The sequence below is a fragment of the Podarcis cretensis genome, assembly GCF_951804945.1.
Source record: "Podarcis cretensis genome assembly, chromosome: 13".
Classification (NCBI taxonomy): domain Eukaryota; kingdom Metazoa; phylum Chordata; class Lepidosauria; order Squamata; family Lacertidae; genus Podarcis; species Podarcis cretensis.
The window spans coordinates 21,964,095-21,979,438 of NC_137182.1; the positions used below are offsets into that span (position 1 = coordinate 21,964,095).

Sequence of the window (15,344 nt, forward strand, 5' to 3'; positions counted from 1 at the left end):
TGAAAGTGACGTTCAGTGATTGGATAGTTACAGAAAGTGGTTACTGTTGCGTTGTAGTGGAGCTCTATTTAAGCAGGCTGGCTGAACCCTTCAGTTCAGTTCTGTTCTGGCCTGTGAATAAACAAGAGCTGTTTGAAGAATCGCTGTGTGGTCTGATATGTTCACCCACAACTTAACAAGGAGGATTGGAATTCTGGTCTCTCCTTTTGCATTAATAATAATAATATTTTTTAAAATTTATACCCTGCTCTCCCCAGCCAGAGCCGGGCTCAGGGTGGCTAACACCAGTAAAAATTACAGTAAAAGCATAATGGGGGGGTGTGTGTGACCAATTTAAAATACAGATTAAAATTCTATTTAAAATGCAGCCTCATTTTAAAAGTAGCCCATAGATCTAAACCACAAGGGGAGGGAAACATAAGGGTCAGACCGAGTCCAAACCAAAGGCCAGGCGGAACAGCTCTGTCTTGCTGGCCCTGCGGAAAGATGTCAAGTCCCGCAGGGCCCTAGTCGCTTGTGACAGAGTGTTCCACCAAGTCGGGGCCAGTACTGAAAAGGCCCTGGCCCTAGTTGAGACCAATCTAACCACCTTGTGACTTGGGACCTCCAAAATATTGTCATTTGTGGAAGCGTTAAAGGAAGTCAGAAAGGGGGGGGGGCGCTTCTGCAGTTTTCCGTTTCTTCAGTTACCATTGGCTCGTCTGCTCCAATTTTGGGAATGTGATGCACTGACTGAGGCTGTCCACAAAGTATGTGACCAGACCCTCCAAGTGTCCCTATTTTCTAGGGACAGTCCCGGATTTACAGAAGCCGTCCCGGTTTCTGATTTGATACCGCAACGTCCCACTTTTCTTTAGGACATCCCTATTTTTATCGGAGAAACGTTGGGGGGGATGGAGTTATGCAACCCTCCCAAGCCAAGGAGATAAGTAACTATACAACCTTTAGAAGACATCTGAGGGCAGCTCTGTATAGGGATTTTTTTTTATGCTTAATGTTTTATTACGTTTTTATATACGTTGGAAGCTGCCTGGAGTGGCTGGGGCAACCCAGTCAGATGGGCAGGGTGTAATAATAATAATAATAAGATAAAGTCCCTACCAGAGAAGAATGGCAACTTAAATTAATAGATTATGCTGAAATGGCAAAAATGACCGGAAGAATCAGAAATCATGAAAACCAAAATTTTAACAAGGAATGGGGAAAATTTATAATTTATCTTAAAAAGCATTGTAAACAGTTTAAATTGTTAGCAGGATTGGAATAACACTTTTAGTTTAATGGTGAATTTTGGATATATTGGAGATGTAAAAGATTTGGATTATTATAAATGATGCAGGAGGAAATGACTAACAAAAGGACCCCCAAAGGGTAGGAAAGAAGTCCAGGAGATTCTTTGACATCTTATTTTTATGTTGTATGTTGGATATGTGACTGTAAAATTTTAATTTGAAAAACCAAATAAATAAATTTTAATAATTTTAATAGAAGAAACAGAATAGGACGACCCTATTTTTATCAGAGAAACGTTGGAGGGTCTGCACTTAAAGGGTTGTGCTTTTGACATATGTTCTTTATGTTTCCCCACTCCGTTAATCTAAAACCAGCACTTCGACGAATTGCTGTTTTTCCCGCCAATTTTTCTTTCCAGGGAAGGTCCCTTGCGGCGCATGCGCAATACCTCCCCTCCTCCTGTTGAGTGAATGAAGCGTCGTGGCGACGTCACGGGAGAGTCCCGGATGTGTCAGGTCAGGGCGCTATGAGGAGACCACAAGGGGACGGTCGCAGCTACCGCATATCGCTCTCAGGTGAGGTGGAAAGGGCGGCGGATGTGGCTCGCCGTGCCGTAGGGACAAAGGGAGACGTATATTAACGGCCGCGGGCGACCGGCCGCAAGATAATGAGCTGGAAAGGCCTGACGCAGGGAGAAGGGGCGGGGCAGAGAGAAAAGCCTCGGGCGAGATGTGCGCATGCGCGCGCCGTGTGGTTTCTGTGCCGCTGGAACCGCAGGCGCATGCGCCTTAGGTTCAAACGGTTGCCGGGGAGCTGCGCAGGCGCCTTACTGTGCACTCGGCGTCGTGCGGGAGAAGGAGGCGCAGGTGAGGTCCAGGGCACGCATGCGGCGCGAAAAGTTTTGTAGCACGCCGCCCCACTGCGCCTGCGCAAAGGGGAGTGGAAGGGCAACAGCCACATCCTGCAGCTTCCTGGCTTCCCTTCTCCCATCTCCTCTCCCCCCTCCCGCACCTCCTAGCCCTTTCCTGTTGCGCTTGCGCATAATGTTGCTGCAGGGGCCTTGCGGAATAATGAGCCTCCGCAGCTGCGCAAGGGGGAAAGAATTGCAAGAGGAGACATGCTGCCAAATAGTGAGCCACGAGTGCTGTTGCTAAGCTTTCACAAGGGGAAAGGAAGAAGGGGGCCAGGAATGATGGTGGAGTAGAGAGGGAGGGGGTTGTCTTTTTTTGCCTACGTTAATACCCCACTCACCTCACCTGCCTGGGTCACTGGCCTACCACCCCTGATTATTCTGATAGCGAACAAAGTGGCAGAAGTTACTTACTGAGGCCAACAGGTAAGAGCTCCATCCTTCTGATACACCCCCACCCCCTCTAACTGAATGATGGAAAAAGTGGTTGGGAGAGATAGATCTGTTAATAAAGGAATTTTCTGGAGTGGTGGCGTTTGATCCTTGAAACCTTGACTGGGATCTTGTATGGTCCAATGAGTTTTGGTTTTGGATTTGAGAGACATGGTGTGAAATCACTGGTAAAAGCCTGGAGGGTGGGGGAGAAAAAAGCCAGGTAGTCTGTGGGTAAGGGCTTCTACTTCGCACACCTGTTAAAATGGTAATGATAGCATCAAGTTTTTGTTTTGTTTTTTGTTTGTAGGGATCGGAAACTTTAGGATCAGAGATCATGCCAATGAATGGGTGGGTGTGCCCTGTGACAGGTTTACATGAATTGGCTCTTGAGTTCCCTCTCTTGTTCTGAAATCTCCACCACTACACAAGTCAGTTGGAGTTGTGGAATGTGTAAGTTTACTTTTGAAAACTTAGAGCCTTTGAGGTGGAAAGAGGTAGAAAACAAAATAGAGGCCTTTTTCGTATACTTTGCCGCCCCATTCATTGATCCAGTAAAGAGTGATAATTTTCATGATGAATGCAGTGCAGTGAGTTCGATTCTGAAAGGAAGAAAAAGAAGAGAGGCATAATAGTTATTTCACAGTTTAACTTACCATTACTCCCAGAGGTCTGAGAGAGCAGATAAATGGACTAACTAGATTAAGAATCAAAAGTGGCTCCTGTGTTGTGTGGTAGTTGCATATGAGGGAGAATTTTTTGCAGCTTCAGCTGTCACAGTATTGTAGTAATGAGTAAAGCTGCAGCTGCTGAAAGTTTTTCTGCTCTGCAGCTACTGAAGGCATAGGAATCTCTTCTCCTGTATTGAAACTGACCCTCGTAACATCTGGACAAACCATCACATGCAGAAGTTGTCAGCACCTCCAGTCTTTGTTGTTGCTGTGCCTTTTTTAGACTTACAAAAGTGCTGCCTTGCTTATGTTGTTGTAGCACCTATGTAACTCATCCGAACTGTTTTCATACCATCTGGCGGCACAGCCAAAATAAGCAACTGAGTGTACTTAATAAAAGGTTGTGTGCAAAGCAAACTGATAATCAGGAGATTTTAGACTTTTAAGCCACCCAGTCCCCAAAAGTTCTGAGTGTATAACAGCATTTAATATTTAAAAGGCTCTATTTGGACATACCCTCCACGAAAAACCCCCAAACCCACACCTGTTAAAAGCACATTCGTTACTCATTCATATGACCACTTGGCTAAACGAAGATCGTCCATCACTTGCTAAATATTTTGAGACTTAGGCTCTGATAGTACTTCTGGGAAGAGGACCTTAACTAAGATGTGAGTGTGAAATCTCTCAGTGTGCCTTACCATGGTATTTTGGCATACTTCTTTGGAGAAAGCTTAGCTCAGTCAGTTATGTTTGGAAGTGGGTGAGAGTAGAGAGAAACCTAAGAGTAAAGTGTTACTGGAACAAGGAGTTGATGGAAGAGATGATGATGTGCTAGGATCATGCCAAATCACTCTTGTCAGCATTTCTCACCAAGCTGTGAGGGGATTTATGGGTAAGTTACCAACTGCATGGCATGCAGAGAGGGTGGGAGTGATAAGTTAAAAGCAGGGTTTTTTTAAAAATAGCCACTCAGCTAGGCACCCATGATGGGTATGAATTGCTTCCAAGTGATCAGGCAGGGAAGTTTTGTAAAGTGGTTCTTATTTTCTTTTCAGCCAAACATCATTAACATTGACATGTGTGGGCAGCAAAGCTAGTGGGGAAAAAATAGTGTGAACTAGTAATTCGGTAAAGTTATTTGGAGGACTGTCTTAAAAGGTCTGGAATAATGGCTGCTGTACAGGAGTAGGTTGCCTGTTCTGTGGACCGCTAATGAGTCTGGGATGTTCCAAGCTAAAAGCTGTGTTGTAAAATGGTGGGCTTACAACTACCAAAGCATAATTCAAAAATGTATTCAAAGTGGGAGGGCAGTTGGCCTAGAGAATGTAGAATTCCCTTTGGCATATTAGGAAACAGATCAGTTTCGGTTGCCTGAACATTCCAAGGTACATAACAGACCAAACTGAAGGTGTCTGACTTGCTGGGTGGCAACTCTCACCCTTCTCCAAACATACTGTAAGAAAAGGATGGGGCAGGGGGTTAAGAGAATGTTGGAATTTGTGTTAGAAACTCCCCAGGCACGTTTTCTGACTGGAGCTGCTCCAGTTGTGACCACATGGAGATCTCTGGTTGCCAGGTTGGCGACTGACATCTCCAGCTGGCTGGCCTCTCCAGCTTTCTTAAGCAGAAGACCTTATTTATTGTGTTAATATCCTACCTTTTTCTCCAGGGGGTACATGGTTCACTCCTCTCCTCAGTCAATCCCTACAATGAGGGAGGTTAGGAGGTTATGACTGGCCCAAGGTCACCCAGTGATTTTCATGACTGAGTAGGGATTAACCCAGGTCCTAGTCCAGCCACTACATCACACTGGCTTCCTAGGGTACTTCTGCTATGGGGCAGATGGATATATATACACACACACACGCACACATACACATGGAAAGCAAAATGCCCCTTAGAGAAGGATCTGAAATATTTTACCTTGAATCTTGAATTTGTTTTTTTTTCTGGATTGTTTTATTTGATGTATTAATGTGCTGTGTGTAAACTGCTTTGAGATTTTTTTCTTTAAAATATCAAATGGTATAGAAATGAAAAAAAGAATAAATTTCATGGGGGGGGGCAATGGGGCTTAGACATTCTGTTGTGGCAACTGTAACCTAGGTTTAAGGTGCCATTTGGCGATTAGCTTATTTATCTGAGTTTCTAACACTGCTTAGAACAGAAACTCTCCTGAAATGCTTTCCTTTTAACACCTGATGCAGAGAGCTATTGTAGAAGTTTCACATGCTTTATCTGCTTCTGTGCTGTACCATTTGAGACTGTATGTGGAATCAAATGTTTGAATACTCTCCCGCTTAAAAGAATAGGCCCTTCACGTTCAATGCAAGCGTGTCAGGGAGAAGACTAGCTTACAATCTCTTCCCTGATATAATAGTTCTGAATGCGTTGTAGAGTATTTCCTGTGGGGAAGCATTCAGGCATTTAATCCTCATCTGCAGTCTGAAATGATACAGCCCAGCAACATAGACAGGTTAGACACCTGTCCACATGTGTAATCTCTAACAATTGCCCTGGGCAGTTGAACAAGCTGCTTTAATGGAGAATTGGTCAGTGAATGCCAGTGATGTAAGTCAGGAGGCGTTGGGGAAGAACGTGACCTCCTCTGGAAGGTTTGCCTTATACTTTGAGAACCACCACCATTTTAGGTGGTTGTTGAGTCCAGATTGAGGGACAGTATAATCCAGATTGTCCCTTCCACTGATCTATTAGACCCTAGCATGCCAAAATTGACGGGATGATCCTTGCCCGCCCATCTCGAACTTCAGAACAAAATATTTTTGAATGTGTTATGTACCATAGTAACTCAGCCAGCGGCTAAAGGCAGGTGATTGGGCAAGGAAGCGTTTGTGAAATCTAAAACAGTAGTTAATCTAAGCCATTGATGTGATAGATATAACTAACCTATATACAGTGGCACCTCGGGTTAAGTACTTAATTCGTTCCGGAGGTCCATTCTTAACCTGAAACTGTTCTTAACCTGAAGCACCACTTTAGCTAATGGGGCCTCCAGCTGCTGCTATGCCGCTGGAGCACAATTTCTGTTCTCATCCTGAAGCAAATTTCTTAACTCTTAAGCAAAGTTCTTACTATTTCTGGGTTAGCGGAGTCTGTAACCTGAAGTGTATGTAACCCGAGGTACCACTGTATATGGAAAGGCAGACTACTATTTTTTTTTTTAGGAGCTGCCATCTAATTTGCAAGAACTTATGCTAAGCCATGTGAATACAGTTTTGCTAAGATGGTTCTTGTAACTGAAATTCAAGCAAATTTGCGGTGAAAAATAAGGCCTGCTCTGCTGCTAGTGCTTCCTGCTATTTATCAATCTGAGAATGCGTCTAATAATTCAAACTGCTCCATAGCCTTTGCACTTCCAAGAGACCTGGGAGGGGAGGTTGTTGCTGCTTGCCTTTTCTAGATAGGAAATGGAGGTTGAGAGATAAGTGACTTTACTCAAGACCACAAAGTTGCTGTGTTCAGACACAGTGCAAAGCCGCATAGGATGGTCTGTTTTAAATACTATGCACAAGCTGTGTGCTGGTGCCTGCAGCTTTAGCTCCCCCACTTTGCTCCTCTCTTACCACAGAGCAGCTGGTTTATAGCATTGCATCCAAAGCAGCACTTGGAAGTTTCTCTCCAGATCAGCTACGATTGGGAAGCCATAGTTTTTCCCTTGGCTTCCCAGTTGTGGTTTGTTTGGGAGAAACACCTGCTGGTTCAGGTGCAATGCTGAACTATCTGTTCTGTGGTTTGCTTGACTGAAGGAGGTGTGAAACTGGAGCACTCCGACTTGCTTGCCTCACCACACAGTTTGCGCCCGGTGTGCTTAAAAAGGTAAAGGTACCCCTGCCCGTACGGGCCAGTCGTGACCGACTCTAGGGTTGCGCGCTCATCTCGCTCAAGAGGCCGGGAGCCGGCGCCGTCCAAAGACACTTCCGGGTCACGTGGCCAGCGTGACGAAACTGCAACTGGTGAGCCAGCACCAGTGCCGCACACGGAAATGCCGTTTACCTACTCGCTATAAAGCGGTACCTATTTATCTACTTGCACTTAGGGGTGCTTTCGAACTGCTAGGTGGGCAGGAGCTGGGACCGAGCGACGGGAGCTTACCCCGCCGCGGGGATTCGAACTGCCGACCTTATGATCAGCAAGTCCTAGGCACTGAGGTTTTACCCACAGCGCCACCCGCGTCCCGCCCGGTGTGCTTAAGCATATGCTATTTTGTGGCTTAGTATTGCACCCAAATGTAGCTGAGGTGAGCTTTAATCTATATCTGACTGCTTTGTTCACTCGATTATACATCCACCCCCACCCCCCTAAATACAATAAATGGAGTGGATCAAATCTTATAGTTCTGCTTATGGTTAACTTAACAGATGTGTATAGTTTGGTTCTTTATGTGTCTGTGTAATTAGGGCTCCCCTTGGATATACAAGCAGCAAACCATAGTAAGTAGATACGGCATAAATCAAAGATGGGGAAGTGCATTCTGTTGGTGGGCTGGATCCTTATGACCCCTACTCTCTACTGGCTGTTTGACAAGAGGGCAGGGCTGCCCACATGCCAGTCAACTGATGTCACAATGGCATTAGATGACCCACTTTTTCCCAAAGCAGTTAGAGGTCAAACCGCGTGTTGGCAAAGGCACTGCATTTTGCAAACACTGATGAACAGCTGATTTTCAGGTCTTGCAAATCAGGTCTTGCATGGGGCTTTGCACAAAACTTTGATAGTGGTGGTGCTACTACTGATCAGTGGTTGCAGACCCCCTTTCGGCCCATCTGTGTCTACACCTGCCCCACACCTGCCAGGTGTTAAATATGTTTGGCCCTCTTGTGGGCCCAGTGGAGAAGCCTGCAGGCCAGAGGTCCTCCGCCCCTGGGTATTTGCTTAGTAAATGGATTTGCTACGTAATCAGCAGCAGTTCTTGTTTTGGATTTGCTAAGTAACTAGCATCAGTTCACGTTTTAGGGCATGGCTTTGGTGGTGTGACTTGTCTGATGGATCTAATAGAGTAGTAAGACCCCATGCCGTCCCTTTCCAAAGTTCTGCATTTTGTGCCACTGTTCTTGAGGAGTCTGTGCTACAGAAAAATCAAGTGTTTTGTTGCTTGCCTCTTATTGTGAGATCAAGGACTAATTAAATTGCTTTAGGCAGTAGAGCACTAGATACATTGTGGCCTGCAAATGAGACAACACCAGAGGCTCTTAAAAGTTTGCTAACTTTTTTTAAAAAAGGAAAAAAAGCTTTACACGCTAAACTTCCTTTTCTCCTGCTCATTACTACTGGCCTAACATAATGCTAACTTCTAAGTGCTGCCCTCTCCCTGACTACTGTGAGTTATGATGGCAACCCTCACCACTAATTTGCATGATATTATAGCACTTACACTTGGTAGGATAAATGAAACATGCATGGGCAGGAATTGTTGGTCAGAGGAAAAATAATGGTGGCTACTAAGGCCTGTTGTAGTGTCCCTGCAGTGATCCCACCCCTACATATTGGCCTGCTGTTGGGGGCTACCGTTCTCTTACCCATAGCTACTCATCCACTGCCTGGGAACAGTTGAGGGATGAGATTGAGGAATAACGCGGGTGGCACTGTGGGTTAAACCACAGAGCCTAGGACTTGCTGATCAGTAGGTCGGCAGTTCAAATCCCCACGACGGGTGAGCTCCCATTGCTCGGTCCCTGCTCTTGCCAACCTAGCAGTTTGAAAGCACGTCAAAGTGCAAGTAGATAAATAGGTACCGCTCCAGCGGGAAGGTAAACAGCGTTTCCGTGCGCTGCTCTGGTTTGCCAGAAGCGGCTTAGTCATGCCGGCCACATGACCCGGAAGCTGTACGCCGGCTCCCTCAGCCAGTAAAGCGAAATGAGTGCCGCAACCCCAGAGTCGGCTACGACTGGACCTATTGGTCAGGGGTCCCAACAACACCAAAATATAAAACCAACCCTGACTGGGAATGATTTCTGTTGTGACTCATACATATTTCAGAAAGGCTAGAAAGCTATTTTCCAAGGATGCATTCTTCTTGAGTTTCTACTTGCCTTCTGCACTGCATTTAGATTTGGAAATGCTCCTAGTCCTAGAGAAGTGGACATGTGCGAATTCTCAAGGAGCGTTGCAAGTATTCTTGCTAGTGTAGGGTAGGCCTGGGGAATGTATCAATACATTGCCTGAAACCACGATTTAAAGTTAAAGCCGTGAGACCGATTCCAGAATTTCCGATCAGTCAGTGTATCGTGAATCCCCCCAGCCCTGCTCACAGCCCACACCACATCAGGCCACCCAATAGTCGCCTGCTGCTAACCCACTCCCTCCCTCTGCAGCCCAGCCGCCAGCCTAAAAAGTGTGGCTTGCCTGCCTGCCTGCCAGCCAGTGCTTTCATTTCTTTCCCTGGCTGCACAGGCACTGGCAGGCTGCCTCCTCCCTCTGTTCCTCCTTGCGCCAAGCGGGACCGTGCGGCAGCAAGCCTATCGTAGGAGTGAGCACTCCACCTGGCGCAACTATCACCCAGCCCTAGTGTAGGGAAAATCTAGCGGTAGCTAACTTTATTATTATTATTATTATTATTTTATTTTATTTATACACTGCCTATCTGGCTAGGTTTCCCCAGCCACTCTGGCCTGGGCAAGAGTTTTAGATTTGTAGCCTGGCCCATCAAAAGGCTTTGGGAAGGGACACCTTTTCATACTATTAAACAAGAGTCATGTTCTGGGAGCCCACATTCTAAATGAGTGAAAGCCAAGATGTCCAACTTCTTGGCTGTGGCTCTACTATAAATAACTCACAACTTGTCAGCTCGCCCCAGTTCCAGCCTCCTCCTGCTACAATATAGAAAGAGATAAATGCCCATTTAGTTATCCCTTAATTGTGATAACTCTTCTCCCACTCGCTTCAAATACTTCTGTATTGGGAAGGCAAAGTTGATATAGACCCTCTGCTGGGACCAGTTAGTTCAGCCAGCCAGAACAAACATTATTTAGTTTAGATTAACTTGCCCAGTCAAGAGGGCTCAGTACAGGTATCAGCGCTTGAAATATAACCAATACATAAAATAAAATTGCCTCCTTGCTTGCCTCCCCTCCTGCTGTCTCTCCTTTTCTCCAGTCAGTCTGAAATGCCTCTGCTAAATCCATCTTTCTCCAGTTGCTGTGATCACAATATCCTTTCCCATCAGCTCCCTGTACTTTGGCTACTCCTCACAGATCTGCTGCTTCAATCCTTCCACGTATCTCCCTGAACCTGGAAGTTCTTGCTTCCAAACGAATTGTGGCGGGTAACCACCAGTGAGAGGTTGTGAAATACTGTATTTTTCGCTCTATTGGACACAGTTTTTCCCCTCCAAAAATTGAGGGGAAATGTGTGTGCGTCCTATGGAGCGAATGCAGGCTTCTGCCATAGCCGCGCGCAACCCCTCCTTGCCGGGAGAGGCTGCACGGGCTATGGCTTCTTTAGCCCTGCGCAGCGTCTCCCGGCAAGGAGAGGCTGCACGCGGCTAAAGGGGAAGCCAAAGCAGCTTGCCTTCTTCCATAGCTGCGCGCAACCTCTCCTGCAAGGAGAGGCTGCACGGAGCTATGGATTCCTTAGCCCCGCGCAGCGTCTCCCAGCAAGGAGAGGCTGCACGGGGCTAAAGAGGAAACCAAAGCAGCGAGCGGGATCCATCCCGCCCCCTGCCTTGGCTTGCTCCATAGCTGCGCGCAACCCCTCCGCAAGGAGAGGCTGCACGGAGCTATGGATTCTTTAGCCCCACGCAGCCTCTCCCGGGAGGGAGAGGCTGCACGGGGCTAAAGGGGAAGCCAAAACAGCGAGCGGGATCCATCCCGCTCGCTGCCTTGCCTTCTTCCATAGCTGTCCGCAACCCCTCTGGCAGGGAGAGGTTGTGTGCAGCCTGTACGCTGCTCTTTGGGGCTGGGGGGGGGGGAAATATTTTTTTCCTTGATTTCCCTCCCCTTAAAACTGGGTGCGCCCTATGGTCCGGTGCGCCCTATGGTGCGAAAAATACGGTAACCTTGCCTGGGAGACCTGCCTGGTGTCATGGTCTTTCCTGGGCCAGGTGAAGACCTCTTTGTTCATCCAGACCTTTAAATACCTTAGCCTCAGGCTCTTTTTCAAACACTTTTAATTTGGAATGTGTCTGCTGTGCTTCTGTGTGGTATTTATGTAGGTCCTCCGACTTAATTGTTTTATTTTCCTTTATATTTATTTACTTGGAATGCCAGTTAATTTTTTACTTATTTATTGTAAATAAATAAAGAGTACTTTTTATGTTATAGGGTGTCATATAGGTGTGTGTGTGTATAATTTCTCCACCTCTTTCACTTTCTCTATGTCAGCGGTTCTCAATCTGTGGGTCCCCAGATGTTGGACTACAACTCCCATCATCCCTGAGCTCTGGCCTTGCTAGCTAGAGGCGATGGGAGTTGTAGTTCAACAACATCTGGGTACCCACAGGTTGAGAAAGGCTGCTCTACGTAGTCTATTGTTACTCCAGGGTTCAGCAATGTTTACCCCGCCTGGGCTGCTTCACTCCAGGGGAGATCCCTCTGTGGGCTGGATCGCGCATGCACCCACAATTTCTGGCACCGCGGAAGCGAGTCCCTGCACTGCGCTGCACCAGTTTAGCGCAGCTCGCGGGGACTCACCGGGTGGGCGGCTTGGTTCGGGGGCGGCTCGGGGGCCATTTAAACAAACCCCGTGGGCCACTTGTGGCCAATGATCCATAGGTTGCTGACCCCTGAGTTACTCTTTGCTTTTTCCTCTCTGTTCCTTCTTTCATTCTGTTCCCTATGCCTCCTGCGCCTCCTTCAAGCAACTCCTTCATCTCCCTTCATTGACTGCTCTAGCAAACCTCTTTCTCAATCACAGTTTCTCCATCCGTAACCTCTCCCTTCCACCTCTGTCTTGTCTAACACATAATAGATTGTAAGGTCTTTTGTCAAGGTAACCACAGAAGCACCGACTCTGAATCAATGTGCAGTGGTAGTAATAGGTCATAGCTCTTCTGCAGATGGAAAAGAAGTAGAAATACTCATTTGTAGCTTGCAAAAAGTGAGTTGGCTAAACGCTGCAAAATAAGTTAGCACGGCTTAAGGGAAAGAACTTGTGTCAAAGTCTGAACACAAGTAGGCACTAGAGAGTTGCTGTGCTTAGTTCAGAAGAAGAGCAGCAGGTTGTCCTGAATCGAGACATTTTGGGAAACAGCTGAAATACTGGAGCCTTGCAGGAGAACACTTGGAGTTTTCATCTGAGGGTATAAATTAAATATCCATTAGGCTGTATTCTTTTTTTTTAGCCTGGTTTAATGATGGCTGATGAAAACCCTGCAAAACTGCAGGGCTTGCAAAGAATGTTTGCTTTCTTAAGCTGGAGCAACATGTGGCTGTTATAATATTTTGCTAATTAGTTATAAAAATATACAAAAGAAGAAGAATGGGGGTGGGGGAACTACACATTGTCACCAGGTCGTGTTTCCAAGCCCCAGCTGCCTCTATTTCTCTTTTTCAGAGTAGCATTGAGAGTGTGTGTGTGATTTGTACAGAAGTAGTTGTAGACAGGAGTGGGAGTGCTTAACCCTTTCCCATGCCCACCACTTTTGCAGTCTCCCTGTCTTCAGTGATGAGTGTGGGAAGGCTTGAGCCCATCTTTCCCCCTTTTATTCCCTGCAACCTGATCACGACCTGCCAGCATTTTTCAGTGGAGAAGTGGCGCTGACAGTTTGGGAAGATGCCATATTTGCATCTAGGTATTGGAGGCAGGTACCCAATTTCTCCATGCTCACACGTTTTAAAGGGGAAAGCTGTGGTTTATATATGCATGTACCTGTATCTGGCACATGGTATCACCTGCACATCTGAATTGTACTTGAGCATCATTAAACAAGTACCAAAACAGTTGCTTTAAGAGGAATGCCTCAGATTTTCATCTTTGTGAATTCTCTCAAAATGTTCCTGCATTTGGTCCATTGTCTTCTATCTTTACATATGATTAATATTACAGTCTTTGACATGATTCTTTATACTTGCTAACAGTGTTTGAAATTTGCCAGGCACATTTTGCACCTGACTATTGGCCACTTGCAACCAAGTGAAGATGCCTGGGCTCCAGAATGCTGCCTGACTTCACCACCATTTGGAAGTGCATGCCTGGGGATCCTTGGATCTTGACTGTTTTCACACACTAGCAACATATCCTGCAGAACTCTGTCCGTTATATTTTATCTGCACAATCAGAACGAATTTCAGAAACCAAAAAATTGTATTGAAAAATATGACTTTCAAGCTGTCTGACCCCAAAATGGCAACTAGGCATTCTGTTTTGGTGACTGCAACCCTGGTTTAAGGAGCCATTTGGCGCCTAGCTTATATATCTGAGTTTCTAACACTGGTTGCTAAGTTGAGTGGCCAGCTAGCCCAAAATACAGGGAACTTTCTGGAATATATGGCTCATTTAGTTTAGATTTAATCTGGAAGCTCTCCTTTTCTAGCTGATTTAAACTATTAGAAACCCACTTTGGCAAGTGAATGAGGGGAGGGGAGGGCCCAAGTCCCACTACCCCCCCCCCCCATTTAAATGCTTAGAAGCCATTTTAACAATCAATCAACCAACCAACCAACCAACCAACCAACCAACCGACCGACCTCCTACAAGATTTCAGTGTCACAAATGTTGATCATTCACCTGCCTGATATTGGCAACTGAGAGGGCTGTGTGTTAGCTGTCAAGAAATCATAAAGGTTTAGTTGAATTTCTGTATCACTGAAAGATTAATATAGTTGCCTCCTCAACCCACCCAGTTTTCCCAGTAAGTACTTGGAGAACCTGGTGAAGGCCAGTAATTAAAGGCACACTGTCAAAAATGAGTGTTTCCCAGGAAATTGTTAACTTTGGAACTGATTATCACTGAACTCACAGATTACTTAAATCAGGGTTTCCCATACTGGTCCACAAGTTTCATTCAGGTGGTCTGTGCCTTGTAAAAATACAATTGAAGATCATAAAGCATCTGGCAAGTGCACCACAATTGCTACAAAAGGCTGAAAAATTATTAAGTGGTCCACCCAGACCCTCAGCAATTTTCAAGCGGTTTATGGGAAGAAGGTTTGGGAACCACTGACTTAAATGGTGCACATGCAGCTGTTATATAGATTGTAATCCCACGTGATTCCCCAACTGTAGCCTGCAACCTCGGCAACTTTAACTACAGATACTTGATATATTGCAACTGAGGAGCTAATTAACACCCTTTTTGTTGGCCAGGTCCTGAGGAACGTGTGCACACACGCAGCTTCACATATGTGGATCACTTTATTACCTTCCAAGACAGCTCTGTGATGCTGAAGTTAATGTAGCAATCCCCACATAAGAGCTTTTCTTAACGTTTGCTGGAGCCAGGCCAACTTCTCGCTCTGAGTCTTGTGTGTTTAATTTTGGACCCCACAATCTCTTTCTTGCCAGTTAGGCGTGTTCCTTAGGGCATTTGAGCACTTGCTGCTTATGTTTTACTGTCTTTTCTCTTGAACTGCAGCTTGCCCTGATAGAGCCTTCAGATTTTTATTTCGTAATAAGAAATAAGATGCACACTGCAAGTAGTCTTTCTCTGCATCTGTAAAGATCCTTATTGGGTGTGGAATGTTAAAAGGATGCACTTGTCCTACTGGAGGTTTTTGTGTAACTTCACTTTGCCAAAGGGTACACTTCTGGTAGGAGGTGGTGGAAAGAATAACTTATTTGCTGATGCATTAAAGAGAGGAATGCCTTTCTCCTTCTTTGATTCAAGGCATCTGCTTCTCTACCCAGTGATCACAGTGTTACCAGGTCATGAATTCTGAAAACAAAAATACAGTGTTGGGGCACCTTAAAGATGAAGCTGATCTTTAAGGGGCTCTAAGACTTAGTCCAGCCTTTCTCAACCTGTAGGTCTCCAGATGTTGTTGAACTACAACTCCCGTCACCCCTAGCTAGCAAGGCCAGAGCTCAGGGATGATGAGAGTTGTAGTCCAACAACATCTGGGGACCCACAGGTTGAGAACCACTGACTTCGTCTGTTGCAGATAACACAACAAACAGGACCAGTGTTAGAAATTAGCCAA

General features: G+C 45.8%; 1 protein-coding gene and 1 long non-coding RNA gene across 7 annotated transcripts in view; one reads left to right on the forward strand and one right to left on the reverse strand.

Annotated features, from left to right (window-relative positions):
* Positions 1–15,344, reverse strand: part of LOC307201141 — a 394,453-nt gene that overhangs the window by 2,626 nt on the left and 376,483 nt on the right. The gene's annotated exons all lie outside the window — the stretch shown is intronic.
* SPOP (speckle type BTB/POZ protein) overlaps positions 1,679–15,344 on the forward strand; it is a 49,708-nt gene continuing 36,042 nt past the window's right edge. For 2 of the 6 annotated variants that reach the window (XM_079949901.1, XM_079949902.1), the window contains exon 1: positions 2,199–2,569. The gene's annotated coding sequence lies outside the window, so the exon portion shown is untranslated. Of the gene's footprint in view, positions 1,809–2,050; positions 2,100–2,198; positions 2,570–4,681; positions 4,705–15,344 lie in introns of those variants that run through there. The other 4 variants (XM_079949899.1, XM_079949900.1, XM_079949903.1 and 1 more) reach the window with 4 other exon arrangements.